This window comes from Lepus europaeus, chromosome 3, assembly GCF_033115175.1.
Source record: "Lepus europaeus isolate LE1 chromosome 3, mLepTim1.pri, whole genome shotgun sequence".
Taxonomy (NCBI): Eukaryota; Metazoa; Chordata; class Mammalia; order Lagomorpha; family Leporidae; genus Lepus; species Lepus europaeus.
This window is the reverse complement of record NC_084829.1, coordinates 10,205,357-10,224,285: the sequence shown is the minus strand read 5'-3', so window position 1 is coordinate 10,224,285 and position 18,929 is coordinate 10,205,357. Positions and strand designations below refer to the sequence as shown.

General features: G+C 46.3%; 1 pseudogene; it reads right to left on the bottom strand.

Annotated features, from left to right (window-relative positions):
- Positions 1 to 17,692: 17,692 nt before the first annotated feature.
- LOC133756403 (mitochondrial import inner membrane translocase subunit Tim17-A-like) lies at positions 17,693 to 18,403 on the bottom strand (annotated as a pseudogene).
- Positions 18,404 to 18,929: the final 526 nt, after the last annotated feature.

Genomic DNA, 18,929 nt, shown 5'->3' with positions numbered 1-18,929 from the left:
TGGTTCAAGTCATGGTGCTCTACTTCTGATCCAACTCCCTGCTAATGCTCCTGGGAAAGCAGCAGGAGACGGCCCTAGTGCTTGGGGCCCTGCACCCATGTGGGAGACCCAGAGGAAGTTCCTGGTTCCAGACTTCAGCCTGGCTCTATCCTGGCTGTTGTAGCCATCTAGGAAGTGAACCAGTGGATGGACAATCTCTCTCGCTGTCTCTCCTTCTCTCTCTCTGTAACTCTGCCCTTCAAATAAATACATTTAAAACAAATTAATTAAATTTTAAAAAGAAAAAATAGCAGGAGATGTCAGCTTTTCAATAAGATGCTATCTTTTTAAAATTTAGATGGCAGTCCTAATTTCTATCCTTTCCAGCAAGAGTCATTTGAAGAACAAGTCTTTGGAGTTTATTTTTTAATTATTATTATTTCTAATTTTGTTTGAGAAACAGAGAGAGAGAGAGAGACAGAGAGAGAGAGAGAGAGAGACCTCTTACCTGCTGGGAGCCAGGAACTCAATCTGAGGCTCCCATGTGGGTGGCAGGGACTCAACCACCTGTGCCCGCACCTGCCTCTCACTTTCATGAGCAGAGAGCTGGACTTAGAGGCGGAGCTGGAACGTGAACCAAGAAAATTCAGTACGGAATGCATGCAAGAGGCACCTTAACCACTGTGCCGAATGCCCATCCTGAAATTGGTTTTTAGATTTTTACTTTGATGGGGTTTACCAGTAGGCCAAACAGTTAAATCCAGGAAAGTATCTTTCCTGGGACTAAAGATCTGGAAATGTCTCACAGGAGAAGGAGGAGGCAGCATGGAGGAACCACGCCTCCCTCTGCCTCTGCTCGCTGGTGCTGCTTGCTCTCCCCAGCTCTCAGGAACCGGTGGCTGCAGCATGCAAAGTGACCTCTGTCACAGTGTGGGCCGCATGTCGCTGCACGTTGTGAAGAGGCCAGTGAGGTCAGGGCCCTCTCCTGGCTCCTACTCTGGGCCTGGGCCATTTGCCTCATCCTGGAACCCTACTCTGGGTGTCAGGTCTGGAGCTGGAACCCAGAGCCCAGGTGAGCTCCAGGCCATGTGCTCAGGTCTGCAGACCAAACCAAGAACCATGTTTGAGCCATGTTTGAAATTTCCCAACCGAACAAGTGAGATTTCCTGAGACCATCCCTTTCAGAGTCAGGCTCCCACTCATGGAAAAGAGGGAAGCAGATCCCTCCCTGGGTGGGAGGCGACCCGGAATGGGAGGTAAAAAGGAAAGAAGGAAAGTTCTTAGTGATTAGAAAGAGGAACTCCTGGGGCTGGCATGGTGGTGTAGCGGGTAAAGCTGCCACCCACAGTGCCGGCATCCCATATGGGCGCCAGTTCAAGTCCCAGCTGCCCCACTTCCGATTCAGCTCTCTGCTATGGCCTGGGAAAGCAGTAGAAGATGGCCAAGTCCTTGGGCCCCTGCACCCATGTGGGAGACCTGGAAGTAGCTCCTGGCTCCTGGCTTCAGATTGGCATAGCTCTGGCCGTTGCGGCCATCTGGGGAATGAACCAGCAGATGGAAGACCTCTCTCTCTCTCTGCCTCTCCTTCTCTCTTTGTGTAACTCTGACTTTCAAGTAAATAAATAAAGTTAAAAAAAAAAAGAAAAAGAAAAAGAAAGGAACTCCTTCGCTCCTGCAATGTTTTCTTATCCCTGCTTATTTGTTATGTTTGGTACTCAGGAGTGAAAGTGAAGTCATTCTCCTCTACCACCTCCTCGCCCCACAGGACAGTGGCGCTTGTGTTTACTCTGGAGTTCTTTGTTCTTTTTGTCTCTCTCTCTCTCTTTTTTTAAGACTTATTTATTTTACTTGAAAGTCAGAGTTACACAGAGAGAGGAGATGCAGAGAGAGAGAGAGAGAGAGAGAGAGAGAGATCTTCCATCTGCTGGTTCACTCCCCAATTGGCTGCAACGGCCAGAACTACACTGATCCGAAGCCAGGAGCCAGGAGCTTCTTCCAGGTCTCCCACGTGGGTACAGGGGCCCAAGGACTTGAGCCATCTTCTACTGCTTTCCCAGGCCACAGCAGAGAGCTGGATGGGAAGTGGAGCAGCTGGGACTTGAACTGGCACCCATATGGGATGCTGGCGCTTCAGGCCAGGGTGTTAACCCGTTGCACCACAGCACCGGCCCCTGTTCTTTTTGTCTCTTAGCATTTTTATTTTTATTTATTTGAGAGCGAGAGATAGAATGAGCTCCCATCAGCTGGCTCATTCCCCAAATACCTGCAACAGCAGGGACTGTGCCAGTCCAAAGCCAGGAGTCAGGAACTCCACCCTGGTCTCCTACACGGGTGACTGGGACCCAACTACTTGAGCCACCACCTGTTAAGTCCCAGAACACACATCAGTAGGAAGCTGGAATCAGGAGCAGAGTTGGAGTCTGAACCCGTGCACTCCAGTATGCGACATGAGAGTTCTAGGTAGGGTCTTAGCTGCTAATTCAAACATCAGCCCTCATATCTTTCCTCAATAGGCTCTAGGATGCTATGCATATTCTTGCGCTGACTAGGAAGTTTGTTATTCCAGACACATTATCTCAGTTAAATGAAGGGAAGGGGTGGATTGTGTTTAGGCATTTTTTACTTTGACACAGATTCCAGTTTTCAATACAAATGGTAGTTTTTCAAAAAGCTATTCCCTTCATTTTTGAAAACTTCAGAGGGATAGGAAGGGGTTTGCTCTTTTATTCAGCTGCTTGGGATTTAGCATTGAGATCTGTTTTATATGAACATTAAAGTCACCTGTGTAGCTATTTTTTTAAATCAGGGAAAAAAGGCTCTGATTAAGAATTCAGAATACTTTTTGATGGTCAAGGACATACAAATAAGTGGGAAAAAAATACAATTAGGAACCTGAGAAGGTACCTAGCTCTGCCCAGAATTATCTAGGTTATCAATATGAAAATTTTTAAAAGATTTATTTATTTGAAAGGCAGTCACAGAGAGGCGGAGGCAGAGAGAGAGGGAGAGAGAGAGAGATCTTCCATCTGCTGGTTCACTCCCCAAATGGCCTCAATGGCTGGAGCTACACTGATCTGAAACTGGGAACCAGGAGCCTCCTCCGGGTCTCCCACATGGGTGCAGGGGCCCAGGGACTTGGGCCATCCTCCACTGCTTCCCCAGGCCATAGCAGAGAGTTAGATCAGAACAGGAGCAGCTGGGACTTGAACTGGCGCCCACATGGGATGTTGGCACTGCAGACGGTGGTCTCACTGGGCACACCACAACACTGGCCCCCGGGAAACATTGTTGCTGTTGATATTTTAAAAACTTTTGCAAAAATTGTTCATTTATTTTAATCTACTTGACAGGCAGAGAGAGAGAGAGAGAGAATGAGATCTCTTCTACCTGTTTGTTCTCAAATGCCCACAGCAGCAGGGATTGGGCCAGGCCAAAGCCAGAAGTCTGCAGCTGGATCTAAGTCTCTCATGTGGGTAGAAAGGGCCAAGTACTTGAGCCATCATCTTCTGCCTCCCAGTGTGCACACTGGCAGGAAAGTGGATTGGAAGCCTAAGCAAGACTTGATTCCACACAGTCGATATGGAATGTGGGTGTTCCAAGCAGAGGCTTAACTGGCTGGGCCACAGTGACTATCCTTGAATTTCTAACGTGCTTTTACTCTCTGGTAATATCAATTAGCCTCTAGAATTTTGAAGTAGATTCCCTTTCTGGGTGGCTATATTCTGAGGGTCACTGGTGGCATTTCTCAGTCATTGCCTATGTCCAGATGTCTATCGTTGTCTTCAGTGGGAACAGAGGTAGAGCAGGAGGGACCTACAGTCCCACGGTGATGCTCTAAGGATTCTCTGAGGTTATGGGGCGTTGGCCTTTTGAGCACTTCAATTTGGCTTGTCCTATGACTATGGCTTTTCTCACGGCACTTGCAGAGGGAGAACTGAGTACCATTTCCGCTCTTCACTGTTTTCACCAGGGAGATACTTAAGTCTGCAGAAGGGAGCGCACATCTATAAGGCTGCAGGGGACCTGCTGGAGCTGGGCGAAGGGTGCAGTGGTGAGGGGATGCCTCTGCGTTTGGTTGGGAGGGAGAGAATCCAGATTGTTGGGTAAGGTCTCCTTTGCTTTCAAACAGGTGCCAATGTGCAATTTCAAGGTGCCGAGTGGTATGAGATCAACGAGAAGATGTTCTTAGCTGGGGCTTGTGTGTTTCAGTCTGCGACAGTGGGTTGCCTCAATTTCACCCCAACTTGTTTGTCCTAAATTTAGAATTATTGGGACAGAGGCAGAAAAACAGGAGTTGGATGCTTGAAATACCCAATAAAAGAATCTTAGTTGTTGCTGTTTTATTTATTTATTTTTTTCAGGAAAGTTCCACTGTGCATGTTTCCTGAATATTCTCCCTCCCTCTCTTTCTCTCTCTCTCTAAAGATTTATTTATTTATTTGAAAGTCAGAGTTACACACACAGAGAGAAGGAGAGGCAGAGAGAGAGAGAGAGAGAGAGAGAGAGAGATCTTCCATCCACCGGTTCACTCCCTAGTTGACTGCAACGGCTGGAGCTGAGCTGATCCAAAGCAAGGAGCCAGGAGCCTTCTCTGGGTCTCCCACATGGGTGCAGGGGCCCAAGGACTTGAGCCATCTTCCACTGCTTTTCCAGGCCACAGCAGAGAGCTGGCTTGGAAATGGAGCAGTTGGGACTTGAACTGGTGCCCATATGGGATGCTGGCACAGCAGGTGGCAACTTTACTCACTATGCCACAGCGCCAGCCCCCCTGCATTTTCTTTTAACATCTAAATAGCTCTAAAACCTGTCCCTTCACCTCCATCCATGGACACCATCATTTCTCCCCTGAGCTTGGAAAGGAACTGCCTGGTCACTACCTTGTTTCCCTGTAGACAATATAATTCAAGTTCTCAATGAACCTGCTTAACCTCCTTTTCGATGCTCCTGCAATTGTCCTTAGGACACAATTAAATGCTTTCTTCCGAGGTTTAGCGGGCACTCTGCATGGTGATGTCAAGGACAGCACGCCTTTTGGGGACTGGTCTTCCGCTCACTTTCTGTGCCCCGTCTGTGGACACCTTGCCACCTCTTTGACAAAAGGGCTCAGCTCCTCCCTGTCCGTCTGCTTGCAGCACATCTAGCCTGGTCACCCCTCACGACTTGCCTTAAAGGGAAAGTCTTAGGGAACCCTCCCCCAGTTGGCCACATCACTTCCTTCAGTTGTCAATCTCCAGTGATACCCCTGTGATCAGCGTCTCCGGATGCCTAGCTGGTTTCTAACAGCCTGTGGGGTTTGGTCTCCCCAGAAGACTAGCAAGCTCTGCGGAGGGCATGTGCTCCATCCAAGTTTCCGAATGCAGAGGAAGTCCAAAGGGGTGGTGACCACCAAGTTCTGTATCCATCAAGGATCCATAATGTTCCAGAAAACCTGGGATTTACCTCACAGATCCAAGGACGAACTGGAATTCCCCTTCTGCAGTGTTTTTGTCAAGAACCAAAAAAAGAACTAATTAGATCAAACAGGCAGCTGTCCCTTTGATGTCTTCCTCCCCCCCCCCCACCCCTCATATATGCTAATAGGTTTCAGAAGAGGAAAAGGCCAAAAGACAAACCCAGGTATGTTTGGCCTTCCCTAATCAGGAGATAATAACAGCACTCTTTATTTTTATTGTTATTATGATTCAAAATGAACTCAACATCAACACTGATCCCGGTATGTAAGGAATGTGGAGCTGGCCTGGGAGACTGCATTCTCTGAAGAGTCAACAGAATAGGTTACCAGTGAGGGAATGGGTGGGTGAGCAAAACCCTCAAAAGGGAAGGGAGTTGGGAAATAAATGTAGACGGTTATTTTCAGTCATCACCATCCTTGGGGCGTACCATGACCTTTCCCTCCCGTGGTAAATCTCTTCCGTTCTGGAATATTTCTCACCTGGAGCCACACGTGGGGACCTGTGCTGAGCTGAGAGTAAACAAAGCCCTGGCCATGTGTGGGCACCAGGCAGGTGCACAAGCTATGCCAATAGTGTGTGAGATTTGCTGAGATGAAGGCAGCCCAGGTTTTGAATGGAGAGCAGAAAAGAGGTCAAATGGTCTTGGCAAGGTCTGCGATGGGGCATGGGGGTGTGCGGTCAGGGGAGACTTCTCAGGGGTGGCGATACCTAGTTAGACCTAGAGGACAAGTGAGGTTTGGTGAGACAGGCAGGCGGGAGCCGTGTGGCCTTGAGAACAGTGTCTTACACAAGAGACGTGCATTATTGAGTGTTGCACAGAATATATCTACTATAACAATAGGTCAGGAACATGTGGCCGGCATTCGGTACAGCTGTTAGGACACCTGTATCCCAAACAGAGTGCCTGGGTTTGAGTCCCAGCTCTGCTTCCAATTCCAGCTTCCTGTTGACGTATCTGGGAGGCAGCAGATGGTGGCTCAAGCAGTTAGGTAACGGCTACTCACATGGAAGAACTGACTCAGTACTGGGCTCCTGCCTCTGACTGGTCCAGGCATTTGGGAGAGTGAACCAGTGGATGGCAGATCTTCCTGTGTCTCTGCCTTTCAGAAAACGAAATTAATCAAAAATGAAAAGAAATTAATGAATATGTGAGGTCAACAAAATCAATCCATATAGTCACCCCTTGATATCTGTCAGGGTTTGATTGCAGGACCCCCTGTGCACTGTGTAGACACTCAAGTCCCTCATGTAAGCTGGTGTAGTATTTGAATGTTATATGCACATCTGCTGATGGGCTTTAAATCATCTCTCTGTTATGCAATGTGCATGCTATGTAAATAGTTATCCTATATTGTTTAGGGAATAATGACAAGTAAGATCGTGCTTGTTTTTTCTTGAACATTTCCTATCTGTGGTTGGCTGACTCTGCAGACTTGGAACCCACAGATACAGAATGCTGTGCTCCATATAAAACCAGCAACCAGGCCTCCTCTGATGGCTCCACAGTGTCTGGTTGGATGCTGCTGGTTTCATAAGGCTGGAAGCTTTCTGCCAGCCCTGTGCTGACCCCATGGAGACGTGGTATGATCAAAGGAGATCTTTCAATAGACTGATCTCTCCTTGGAATCGGTCACATGCAATGCAGTTCCCCTGGGCCAGTGGCGGCCTGCCTCCTTTCCCTCTGGCTCTCCCATCATTTTTAGAAGGCATATCTGGCTGTCCTGCCTCAGGCCGGCTATGGTTCTGGCCTCCTTGCTAGCCATCCTGGAGGGTGTTTGTGCCAGCCCCTTTCTACCTGGTCACCTGCTGAACACCTCAAGGCGCCTTTCACAAAGACCATTTGCCTTGAAGTAGGTATTTCTCGCTGCACAGGCGTCGCATGGGTTTATGGGGATCAGACACAGAGACTGGTGTTTCTTTCTCTTCTTTCTACTCCTGGTGACATTCTCCCTCAAAGGGCACCAAGAAAAGAACTGAAGAATATGAAAAGTGATATCCCGATCTTTGTGGAAATGCTACAGTGGTAATACGATAAAAGAAGAAGGGGAGGAAGACGGAGGAGAGAGAGAGAGAATGAAGTCAGAGCAGCAGGGCTCTGAATTTAGAAATCTTGTGCTCTCTGGATCTGATTTGGTCGGAGAATGCAAGCATCAGATAAAAATAACAAGTCACACAGTAGAGGACAGATCTCCGGCTTCTCCTGCGCCTGGGGCTGCACATGCCCAGTGCGCGCCTCTCTGGTGGAGAAGCTGAGCACATTCCCCAGCAGAAGGCCGGAGTGAGAAAGGGCCTGTGTTTGATGTATGAGCTTTGGCTTGCTGTCGTGAGTCACCCCAGAACTAGCTGCAGGCAAAACAAAAATCTTTTGTGATTAATTAGAAAAACTGGACAATTATGAATTGACTGCACACAGCCAGGGTATGGTAATATAAATAGTAATGACTCCAGCGCAGCCTGATGAACACTCTGTGTTTGCATGAGATCACTGGAGAAAGGCAAAAATTTTAACATGGAATCCTTAGAAATAGGATGATTTCTGATATTTGACCATCTGGGGGTCTTGATCAAGACGCCGCTGACACCTTCCAAAGGGTTCTCCTTGGCTTTGCTTCTACGCCCTTCCTCACACGGGCCTCTGTGCCAAATTAATTGTTCTATTCTTTCTTTCATTCCTTTTAATTGAACCCAAACATCCCTTTCAGCGGCCTTAGGAAATTGCTCACATCTTTTGCTAACCTCCCTGCCAGCGCGCAGACTTGTTGGCTGGTTATTTTGCCCTTTTAGGGCTTTGGCAGTCACTGTAACACTCTTCAGAGGCCCGGGACACAGATATCATTTTTATTCTAGAGGACTTGTTGGTTTTTTCCTCCCAGGGAAGAGGGAACCGCCTTAAGTGTGTTGTTTTATCAGGGACAGGAGACATCGGAGTATTACAGGGAGTTATTAAGCGAGTGATTTATTCTGTTTGGGAACCATAAAGGAGAAAGATCTTCACACTACGAGAAAGAGCAAAGCTTTTGAAAACCCAGGTTGCAAAGCTCTGCTTCTCAACATGATGTAATCTTGCCCTCCCATCTCCCAGTACCGCTCCCCTCCTCACCCACTGTGGCCCCAATGCAGAATGAGCGCCTTCTACTTAGTGGAGCTGGGAGAAGATGGTTGCTTCTCAACGAAGTTCACAAGGAAAAATAATTAAACCCTGACAGCGCCTGCAAATGTCAAAATACAAATGTCCTCCCGTGATCATTTTTTAACCACCGGGGTAAGCAAGTTATCCTTTGTCCTGGGGCACAATGTGTGGCCAGCCATGGTCACAGTGGAAGGGTCACAAAAGAAAATGCCATCTCGCTGCTCTCTTTCCCGGCACCTACCCCACTTGGAGAAAACATCTTCCAGACCTTTGAAATGTGGTTTCTGCCAGGCAATTAACTCGTCTTAACGTGCCTTCTGCATCCCCCAGTGCCTTTACTGGGCCTCTGTTTGCACTCGCCAGCGTTCACATTGTTTTCTATTATTATTCAAGCAGCGCCGCCTCAGTAGTAAACCCATTGACCATTCAATCAGAGCAGTAGCTGCTGCGGATAATTAAAAGTTCCCAACCTCTTGCCCCAAGGCCAGGCCAGAGCCAGTCAGAGAGGAGCCAGGTCCCGGCTGCTCAGGGACCAATCGATCAGCTGATTAACCCTTCTTACTGATTGGTTAGAGCTGATTGCATCTCCAGTAAAGAAATCTGCTCAGGCCCTCGGGCACAAAGGGCAGCTATACATCCAGGGTAGCTGAGCTCTCCCCCACCCCACCCCCACCTCGGTCACTGTCCTTTGACAGAGTAAAGGGGGGAAAAAAGAGGTGAACTCCTCATGCCAGGTCTTGCAGATCTTATCTCCCCCTGGACTATCTCTGCTTTTATTTCTAGAAGAAAAGATCCCCAACCTGGCAGTTTCTACTGTTTATAGCACAGGAAACGATGCATTCTTTTCAACCCCAGGGTCCCCTTGGTTAGAAAGCGCTGCAGATGCTCCTTTAATATCAAATGGGTCCCTGGACTGGGTGCTTTTTGACCTTTTGCTGTGTTTGCGTTTTGTTTGCCGGTAAATATTGAACAATCTGTCGTTTGTGGGGTTTACCTCTTGCTCTGTAAGAAACACATCCTGTATTGGAAAGGGCGTATTTAAAAAAAAAAATTATTCCCTGGCTGCTGTCTTTGCAGGGAGTAGCTGAGATGCTATCGGACAGGGGTGGGGGCGAGGCCATCCTGAGTGGTTCGCCTGGTTTTCTTAGAGACTGATTTCTGTGAGTTGGTAGGAGCATGGAGCAGGGGGATCCCCTGTGAACACATCGGCTCTGTGGGTCCCAGGTTTCTCATTCGCTCTGTGGCCAAGAGGAGAAGAGTGAAATTCTGCAAAGCTGACTTTGCAAATATTATCCTCGCCTCCCATCTTCAGAAAGGCCAAGCTCTGGCTGACGTCAGAGGCGGCTGCTCTGCGTGGAGGATGCTGGCTCCAGCAGGGAGCCCATCGGGTGCCTGAGTACAAAATGCAGCCCCCGGGTTGGCAAACAAATGTTTTCCAAAACGCTCAGGTTCTGCTCTTATTTGGAGAAACTTTTCCGTGAAAGTGCAGGAACAGAAAAGGAGGACGGAGTTCCAGGAACCAAGTTATTCATCACCTTAACTCTGAAACTGATGGCGACAAAGACTGATCTTGGGTCCTACAAAGGGGGTTAGGCACCTGGAGTGTGACTTTGTTCTGGGAACCCTCGTGGGAGTGGGGTTCAGGGACCCGGACTCTGGGAGTGGCTATAGGCACTGTGGCCCAGGATTTTTCCACTCCCAGGGGTCAGCTCCTGAGAGCAGGTGTGGAGCATTCTTGGAAAAGAGTTTCTGAGGCCCTAAAAGGAGGAAAAAGTGTTACAGGAACACTGAGAATGACAGTCCTATTTTCATTCTTAGGAGTCCCAAGGCAATCAGAAATTATGTGACTCTGACTTACTTCTTAGCATCTGAGTGGCTGAAGTCTCCTTGTCTTAAAGTAAGTTCATTACAGCACACACACACACACGCACAGATTTTTTTTTTAATGCACTCACAATTAATTTATTTTTAAAGACATACATTTCTGAAATCAAAGCCGAATTTGTCCAAATCATGTGTAGATCAGATCTGCAGGCCATTACAGGAACAGAAGGTATGACCACACCTAAGAGGCGGGGGAGAAAAGCACGGAGCCCGTTAATTCAGTCATTATTTAGCGAGAACTCAATTATGTGATGCTGTTACATAAAATATAGAAAATAATGCAAATACCTGTTCTTGATCTGCTCAAGCCTCACAGTATGATCTGTCTTATAAGTGTTACTTATGAAAATGCCATGACATTTTAATGATATTGGAATTTAAGATATTTGAATCAAGTGTTTCAACTTGACACTATTTTTCTGTGTAAGATTTCTGTGCCACAGAGAGGAAAGGTAGCAAGTAAAAAATGAATAATGTAGTGCTTTATAATGTTTTGTGCCTAGACAAAACATAAAATACATATCTTTGGGAAACTGAGTAGTTTATGATAGATAAGAAAGCTAAAAACATGTTGATGTACCTCTATGGTTTTGCGGTTATTGTGCAGAAATTTTCCAAGACCATTACATTATGCATAATTTTGTATTATTCTATAATTCTTTCATTCCAAAGGGAATATGGTATCATAAACTGTAAAAGCAAACCGTAACATTTTATTTAAAAGCAGGGAAGGTTGTTAGGTGCTCTCCTGTCCTAAGAAGTTAAATCTAGCCTGTATGAGGGAACTTCAAATGTTCAAGGAAAAATAGAATTAACAGATAACTTGGGAGCTGAAGAAAAAAATTCAAAATTCATGTTTAAATTTTCCTAATATGCATTTTTCATGAACTGTTTGAAGATCCTTCCCAGGCCAGGAATTTCAAAACTTTTTTGCACCAAAATAAATGTATCTGTTGATTCTGTTTTTCGTGAGCTTTTTGAAACATCCTCGAAGTGTTTCTGAATATGGAAGCCACATGGTCACGCCGTTCACAGTGTGGGCAAAGAAGCATCAGACCAAACCCAGGTAGGACTCCTGGGAGGCAAACACTGGAATCCAAAACCATTTTCTCTGTGGGAAAAACAGAGACCGCAAAACACACCTACTTACCATCGGCAGCTGCAGTTCCCTTTCGGGATGTGTTTATTTTCCAAAGAAAGCTGATAAAACCACTGACTATGTTACATGTGTGACATGAATAGAACTGATTCTGTTATACAGCACTTCTGTGCAGTGCTTAGAAATGACCCAGTGGTTAACAAACGGGATACGGAGGTGAAGGGGTTCAAACACCTGGAACTGACACTCAATTTGCCTCCCCCTACTCTTTTCTTTCTTTTTTCCTTTTTGGAAGTTAAGAAATCATGCAAGAATCTGCACATCTAAGTATCAAAACTCATTTTATATGTGGGTATTTCAAGAAATTCATGGAAAAATGGAATTAAAGATAAGTTTATGTTGAAATCCACACTGCTTTTTTGTAAGACATGTTTTACATGAACTTTCCAAAGGCTTCTCATGTGCATGGATTTCCAAATTTTTGCACTAAAATAAATTTATCTTTTATTTATTTTTTTAAAGATATTTATTTATTTATTTGAAAGAATTACAGAGAGAGGTAGAGACAGAGAGAGAGAGAAAGAGAGAGAGAGAGAGAGAGAGAGGTCTTCCATCCACTGGTGCACTCCCCAGATGACTGCAATGGCCAGAGCTGCACTGATCTGAAGCCAGGAGCCAGGAGCTTCTTCCAGGTCTCCCACGTGGGGGCAGGGGCACAAGGACTTGGGCCATCTTCCACTGCTTTCCCAGGCCATAGCAGAAAGCTAGATTGGAAGAGGGAGTAGCCGGGACTAGAACCTGCATCCATATGGGATGCTGGTCCTTCAGGCCAGGGCTTTAACCCGCTGCGCCACAGCATCAGCCCCTCTTTTTTAAAAGTATGTTTATTAAAGTGGCAGTGAGACAGAAGGAAAGAGAGAGCAAGAGAGAGCGAGTTCTTTTTTTTTTTTTTTGACAGGCAGAGTTAGACAGTGAGAGAGACAGAGAGAAAGGTCTTCCTTTTCTGTTGGTTCACCTCCCAAATGGCTGCTACAGCCATCCGGAGCTGCGTGGATCTGAAGCCAGGAGCCAGGTGCTTCCTCCTGGTCTCCCATGCGGGTGCAGGGCCCAAGCACTTGGGCCATCCTCCACTGCACTCCCGGGCCACAGCAGTTCTTATCTGTTGGTTCATTCTCAATGTGACCATAACAGCCTGGGCTGGGCTGAAGTGGGGGCTGGGAACTCAATCCAGGTCCCCATGTGAGTGGCAGGAACCCAATTACCAGAACCATCACTACAGCCTCCTAGGGTTCATTTTATTTTCTTTTTAAAAATGTCTTTAAAGATTTATTTTATTTACTTGAAAGGCGGAGCTACAGAGATAAAGCGGGAGAGACAGAGATCTTCCATCTGCTGGTTCACTCCCCAAATGGCCTCAACCGCCAGGACTGGCCAGGCAGAAGCCAGGAGCCAGGAGCTTCATCGGGGTCTGCTAAGTGGATGCAGGGGCCCAAGTACTTGGGCCATCCTCTGCTTCTTTTCCAGATGTGTTCACAGAGAGCTGGATGGGACTCGAACAGGGCCCATACGGAATGCTGGTGTCTCAGGCTGGCATCGCGGGCGGTGATTTACCAGCTACGCCAGGGTCCACTGTAGCTGTAGCCAGGAGTCAGAGGTGGGTATTGAACCCAGGCATTTTGATGGGGAGCACCCTCATCTTAATCCCTAGGCCGAACACCTCAATCCTAAATTTCTTTTATTTTAAATTTATTTATTTGAATAGCGGAGAGAGAAAATTTATATTTTAATTGCATTTTCCATGACCTTTTGAATTCCTCTCATACAGAAACCTGTGAAACCACACAAGCTTGGCTGCTCATTGTTTTCAGTGGCAACTGCGTGCTCCTATAGATTAATTCAGAGTATAAGCAACGCAAGCGGTCCCGAGTTTGGGCTTGTGAGAAAACATTATGCACCGACATCCAACAAAACGGTTCAAACATTTTTATCTCAAAGCCCCAGATATGGGACACGCAGTAATAAAAGTGCGCCCTGTGCACAAATTTTCTTTTTGAACAGGCCAGAAGGCTGTGTTTGGCTTCTGCTGTCTCAGGCTGCTTAGAAATTCCTAATGAGCAAACTATAGTGTTGAACAGTAAAATATGGTTATGGCTCTTAAATGCAGGCTACATTTAACAACCGTATATTGATTTTTTCTTGTAATTTCATTTCCACGAACATTTCTGGTTTCTTAATTAGTAGCCTTTTAGAGAGAGATTTACCATTCTCTCCTTCAGAGGACTCAACATGCCCCTGCCAGGGAGGGCACGGGCCACACACTCTGTGTGCGTGCGCACATGCCCACGGCCCGCCCTGGCCCTACCGACACGATTAAGACGCAAACAGCATCGGTGAGCCTGGTGACAAAACTCAACAATTTCCAATTGCACACTCACCCTGTAACGGGAAGAACTGTTTACCCCATGTTCCTTATTAAAGTGAAGTATTTTATTTAATGAGCATGACTCATGCAAGGTGTTCCCATAAATCATCGGCTGGTTTACAAACTCAATAACTAGGCTTCCTGCTATAACTAGGCGGTGCACACCTTAAATTATTAACACGCCAGGGCCTTAAGGCAGATCTTTGATGATGATGATATAAACACTGTGAAGACAAGGTACTCTCTCAGCAAAAGATTATTGGCTCTAATTACCATTTACCACAGGAAAAAGAAAAGAAAAGACAATAAAATATGGGGGAGAATTTAAATCTAAGATTTAATTTTATGAGACGCTTTAAACGCTCCTCCCCCACGTTTTTCCCTTTCTTTGCTTTCTTGTTTTCTCCTGGGCTGCTGGTGTATAATGATAGCCCCATGGTTGGCTAACCTTAAAAGGATGACAGTTGCTAAGAGGAAAGGAGGGAAAAGGAGCGGAGCTATTATGCACGTTCTCTGAACTGCGATGGAAAAAGGCCAGAGGGAAGAGAAGATAAAAATACACCGGGAAAAAAAAATAATCCCAGCTTTAATTGTTTTCATGTATATGCGTAATAAAAAAGGTTAAAGGACTAATATGCACCACTCCAGTCATTTGGGTTAGTAAACTAGAACTTGAGGTCAGCGTTTTAAAAGGAGTCGTTTGCTCTTAATATGTGCTTGTGTTTTAGGGCATTCTGATGATGCTGCTGTTGGAAGAACCGAAAGCCGTCTAGGTGATGAGTGAGCTTTTGGAGCAACCAAAATGCAGCACAAGGGCACGTGGATCAATATCACGTGAGTGACATGTGTGTCCTTTCTGGGGGTGTGGAAGGTGCACAGATCAGCTTGGGGGAAGAAGAGAGAAGATCTTTCGGAACCGCGAGCAGCGCCTGGGACAGAACCAGGGCTGGGAAAAGCGGCTTAGTGGAGCTTCCTGCTGTCAAGGGCTTTTGTCTCCTCTTCCCCAGCGGTTTTGCATATTTCTCATTTCAGAAACTGACTCTCTGTTTGGGTCATTGTTTCTGCCGACTTCGATTGCCGGCTCAGGTTTCCCCTTTAGGACTCCAAGCTGTCATCTAATACTTATTGATGGAGTCACAGAACGCAGGAGGTGGAAGGGACTTGAGCAGTGACGGATCCCTTCCTCTTGCAGGTGTGAGGGCTTCTCCCTGGAAGGTGGAGTCCTTTGGCCCACAGCACCGCCTCCAGGTCCACAGTCTGCTTGAGGGTGGGCCTCAAACCAGGGGGTTGCCCTTCGGAGCTTATCTCCCAATCACAGCAAAGCAGTCAGTGATTGGGTCATTCACTCTCAGTAGCATCATAAAATAGGTGGCACTGATTACTGTATAATGTAATAAAACTGCTAAAATATGACCAGAATGCAGGGGAAAAAAAAAACCAACAAGCCCGTGATAGACTTTTATTTTTTATTTCAAAAGCTTTCCTAGGGTTTTAGGATGATGTGAAACTTTTGATATAGGGACATGGAGTTGGTTCCTAGGGACTGGCATTGTGGTGCAGTGGAGCAGTGGAGTCCCCACTTGCTCTGCTGTTGATTCAGCTTCCTGCCTGTGCTCCTGGGAAAGCAGTGGGAGATGGCCCACGAGCTTTGGCCCCTTTGGGGAGACCTGGATGGAGTTCCTGGCTCCTCCTGGCTTCAGCCCCGTCTAGCCCAGGATGTTGTGGCCATCTCGGGGAGTGAATCAGGGGATGGAAGATCTCTCTTTGTTTCTGTCTCTCCCTTCTCCCTGTTCCTCTGCCTTTCAAACAAACAAGCACACAGATCTTTTAAGAAAAGAATTTGCTGCAAAGCACTGCTTTCTCCATTATTTCTTGGCGGTCGCCATCTGCTTTACGCACCCATCATGCATTCTTAGACTGTGGAGGGACAGCAGGTGGGGAGGCATCGAAGGCAGTGGGAGTCCTTCTGCACCTGTGCTTGCTTCTTCACCTGGTAGAGATGCTGAGTGAGGTTATCACCCCATGCTGTGACCCTATTATAGCCCAGATCAGATTCTGTTCCAGAGCAGTACCCTCAGGTCAAGTGCATCAAGCTCTCTCTCCCCTGAAGAGCAAAAAAGTGAATCTACATGCAAAATGAAAGACAAGCAATGCCTTTCGCTATTTTGGAGAAATACCCAGTTACCTCTCTGGTCACTTTGTCCCTGTCCATGCTGGGTCACCTGCTTGAGACTGGAAGCCTGGCAAATCGAAGCCTCTGGCCTCTCAGGAGGCTCAGGCCAGTCTGCAGATTTGCCGGGAGCCAGGGTGTCGGGGCAAATTCCATTTGGGGTGGTCTCTCCCACCCCGCCGTAATGATTGCACAAGGGGCGTCCCAAAACTTTTTGGATCCTCTTATTTTTCTCGTTGCAAAGAAGGAGAATGTCATTTGGCCTTTTTTCATTAGTAATTCTTATAATCCACCCTCTTAGTTGTATTCTACTTCATAGGTAACCATAATAGATGTTGAGAGAAATAGTTTCTATATGTGGTGTATATTTAAAAAAAAAACCCATAGGATTCTTTGGGGATGGTCGAGTGGGCACACATTGTTATTTTGTGGGAGACCATGAAATATATAAATACTATAACAGGGCAGAAGACCTGAAATTAAGTTGTTTGTATATCAGTAGGAAATCTTAGCACGCACTGTTCATTGCAAAACACGAAATTTACACATCAAGACCATTTCTTGCCCTCTGCCTTGGGCTGATTGTAATGCAAAAGCCACAGTTGGAACCTAGTCCCTGAGCTGGTTTTTTTTTTTAAAGGGGCCTGGCCCCAGGGTGAGTTGTCCCAGCTCTTTCCAGCCTCTGTGTCTGTGTTCTTTGCAGTGATTGCCTGGGGCAGAGCCCGGCTGATGGCCCTGGCTGGCCTCACTCCCAGGGGTGGACCCAGGGCTTCATATCGGGCCCTCATCAATCTAACCCAGGGAGGGGGAACTAAGGAGGAAAGTGTGTGTGTGTGTGTGTGTCTGTTCCAGAAGCCCAAGAGCAGGAGCCACCGCCTGGTGAATTCCAAACCCCCAGATCCTCAGACCCCAGACGCCCGGAACCCTGATCCCCACGCTGCAGTTCAGAGAGATGGAGCCCAAGCTGCCCGTGTCATTTTTCCAGAATGCTGCACAATCGAGGGTCATTTGTTACAGTACTCTTACTTAGGGAACTCTTCTTGTTTTAAAATTCAATTTCATTTTTATGTCAAAGGCAGTGCCTGAATATGTAGTACTGTTCAGACATGTAAAAGTACATGAATATACTCCTTTAAAGAAAGCAACATTGTGATCATGCTCTATATTCTGAGTTTTCATTTTCTTTCTCTCTCTCTTTCCTTCTTTCTTCCTCTCTCTTCCTCCCTTTTCTCTCTCTCTTTTCCAGGAGCTTTTGAATAACACAAGGCACCAGACCAGGTAGAGAAGTCCCCAGAAAACGATGGGCCACTGCTTGCCCTTTGGTCCTTTGTCTTCTAAGCACCTATATTCTCTTTTTAACGCTGGGAGTTTTTAATTCTGGTCACAAATGCAATCCAAGTGTGGAATAAATGAATGTCTTATCTTGTAATACTTCACATGTTCCTTTAAGTAGGAAAATTGCTCAATGTCTCTTTGTAGCCTACTTGGCCATGGCTGTCCTGCCTACGGCTCACAAAGCCTGAAGCTTGGTCTTCTGCAATTCTTGACCTGCAGCTCACTCTGCTGAAGAAATCCCGGGAGACAAGTCCTGCTGATACTGTCGGTAGTCTCCAAATGGCGAGGACGGTAACTGGGTTGAAGGCAACTGGGGGGACCCTTCAGCAAACTGAGGACCACTGGGAAGCTGTGCACATGCAAATCTCGTCAACAAGATCCCAGCTCCTTCCATTAAAGCTGGGAGGGAGAATGCCACCCCTGCGGCTGTCCCTACCATGGCCTCTGGTCCATTTCTCGATGCCAGGATGGCTCCTGTTGGAGCACCACTTGTGATAGAGTTCCAGACAGGGGTCTTTGTCCCTCTGACTTGAGCCATACTAGGGTCAATCATGGAAAACAGACCTCCCCAAACTGCAAAGCTACCTGCCCATCATGGAACCCCGTTTTTTTGTTTTTTTCCCAACCTTTTATTTAAGGTATACAAACTCTATGCGTTTCATAAATACAACTTTAGGAACATAGTGATTCTTCCTACTATACCCACCCTCCTATCCTTCTTCCTCCTCCCGCTCCTATTTTCATTCTTATTTTTTACTAAGATCTATTTTTAATTAACTTTATAGAGGAGCCCTGGTTTTAATGGCTGTCGGACTCCCACCTAGGCTGTGATCTACTCCCACTGGAACGTTGTGAAAACCTTCCATTGCTTGAGAGATACCACTGCCCAAGGTACCCATTGTGAAGCCCCACCAAAGTCATCCACAAGTCTCCAGGGCCCAAGCCTACTCCTCCATCTTGACCCCAGTGATCAAACTTTTTTTTTTTTTTTAAATAATGGACCCTTTAGACATAAACCAGAGAAATAGTATATGATTGACTTTTTGTGCACAGCACTCAGTTTTAGCAATTTTTAAATTTATACCTTGTTTATTCCTTTTATTATTTTCATGCAATTCCCAGATGTCATATCATTTCCTTGTACACATTTCCATTGCATTCTGCTTTTTAAACTTGTGATAAAATATGTGCATCTTAAAATTTGTCATTTCAACCAATTTTAAGTTTACAGTTCACTGGCATTAAGTGTATGCATGACTGGGCACCCATTGCCACCATCCATCTACGGAACTTCTGTTTTGCAAAACTGGAGCACTGCACCGATTATATATACATACATTCCCATTTCCCTCTCTCCCTGGCCCCTGGAAACCACCATCCTACTTTTATTTTTTTAATTAATTAATTTATTTGAAAGGCAGAGTTTCAGAGAGGCAGAGGCAGAGAAAGAGAGGAGA